This window comes from Pteropus alecto, unplaced genomic scaffold, assembly GCF_000325575.1.
Source record: "Pteropus alecto unplaced genomic scaffold, ASM32557v1 scaffold3, whole genome shotgun sequence".
In the NCBI taxonomy this organism is placed as follows: Eukaryota; Metazoa; Chordata; class Mammalia; order Chiroptera; family Pteropodidae; genus Pteropus; species Pteropus alecto.
Window position 1 is genome coordinate 30,767,079 of NW_006442484.1, and position 2,281 is coordinate 30,769,359.

Genomic DNA, 2,281 nt, shown 5'->3' on the forward strand with positions numbered 1-2,281 from the left:
AAGCGATCGCACCAAGAAGGCCCTTGTCTTCCGGAATAAAGCTGTGTTACTATCCCTGACACTCCCACCCACTCACAGGCTGGGATTGGCCTAGGCATGGCCTCATTGCCAATGCTTTGGTGGATCTCAGATCACAGAAGCAGATGCTCTTGGTCATCCTGCTACCTGTAGGTGGAGGTCTACATGTCACCTTCTCATGGCCACACTGTGGCAGGCCTTCAATCAGGCAGTTTATGCACAAGTGTCCTGCATCTTAGCAACCTTGTAAGATAGTATGATCATCCCATATTCATCCACAAAGAAGTTCATATTCAGTGAGGTTTGCCATCTTTCCCAAATGAAAATGAGTGTGGGTCAGAACTAGGATTCAACTTCTGGTCTATTGTATCCAAAGTTTCATATTTATTAAATAAATAAATTAATAGATAAAGAAATGAGAGATTAGCATACGTATAGGGGACTTTAAAAAAAAAGTGCATTTAGCGATTTAAAGCTGATGCTCCAAAAGGTAAACCATACAGTCACTCAGCTAATAGGTAATAAAAATATATTTAATTAAAAAAAAAAAAGATTTTCCATCTGGTTTTTCTCGCTACTAAGTTCTAATGTTTTTGTGTAGTTTGCATTTTTATTATATCTATATATACATATTTTATGAGAGAAAGTGAAGGTCTACTTCACAGGAAGCTCAACTTTGTTCACGGTTTCAGTCCTACTTATAAAACTGAATAATTAAAATTATATGAAAATTCACCTGTGTACTTCAAGAGAGGAAGAGTTTCTTACACTCTGACCTATATTTGTTCAGCTCCATGGAAACCATTTCATTCCATTATCCACACACGATTTACATAAAACTAAGGGGAGAAAAGGTAAGAGATGTGAAGTGGCACAACCTGAAAGGAAACAATAGGACAGCATTCATTACTGACAAGAGGAGGGGAACCCAGAAGTATTTACTGAGCCCGTGCATGAAAAAAAAAAAAAAAAAAATCCCATGCATCTGTAATCGGAAATCTGTCTCCAATAGCAGAAGACAATGAGTAAAGGAAAATTCACACCTCTCCATCCCAAAACAGGCATCTGGAAAATTCAAATTTCTTTTATCAAGTTGCTGAACCTTGTTTCTATAAAAATAAGCTGTGTTGAACCGCAAAATAATAATAACAATAACAACTATATATATGGATACATACATAGATATATCATCTATATACATGCATATATACTACTTATTCCACCAAAAGAAAATAGAAAAATAATCCAAATGACTCAGTCCCCAAACTTATTGCTACTTGAAATACTGTAACTGAAGAAAAAAATCATGCAATATAGCTTGATTAGTTACTTATTGCAATTGTTAACTACCTTATGCCATAGAAATCTGACCCATCCACAAAAAGTCTGCTCAGGAAGGTAAACTTAGGCTGCCACCCCTCGATATTTGATTATTTCATAAATACTGGTTGCATAACATCTTCTCTTTAAAAAAAAAAAGAGTGGTTCTAGGAACATTTTTATGAGGTTTACTGTTCAGAAACACGAATGAATTCTCTTCAGCAACACGAATGAATTCTATGCCTCTTTCCCAATAAGAAAAATTGTTCTTGTGGTGGAAAACAAAGAACACCTATACCTGACCTTGAGAATGTTTGTTCTGTATGTATATTCCTCTTGAAGTAAAATGGTCCTGGATTTGAGTTTCTCCGAGTTGAGAAACACAGGCACACCATGCCCTTAGAGTAAAGCTGATTTAGCACTGACACTTCCCTATTTGCCAAGCCAAAGCTATTGCACGAATCACATGCCTCTGTAACCGGGAAGGGGAAAAAAAACTGCTTCATCCAGTTTTTCTGCCACAGGGTTGAATCAGATACACATCGGCTTCAATTGTAAACCTTTCCCTGGACGTGAACCATGACATCAGCAACCTTGTCTAGGACAAGTACATTTCCAAGGAGTGACAGCTTGAGACATATATTCTGACCCATTTACCAAAAAGCATAGTGAATTAAATACTTCATGTAATTGTTTTAGCAAGAGAGTCTTTTCCGTTATATTTCTAATTTTGTCAGGTTAGGAAATTTGGTAGATAAGAGAGTGTAAAACCTATTGAAGTAATAATGATTGTTATCTTTTCTAATTGACCTCTATAAGCACCTGCTTTTGAAATAAACTGGCAATGAAGGTTGTATGTGTCTATAGGCATTTTCTAATTTTTGGACTAGTGGATTTTTAAATGCCAATATGGCAGTTACCAACACCATAATTCATTCTAACT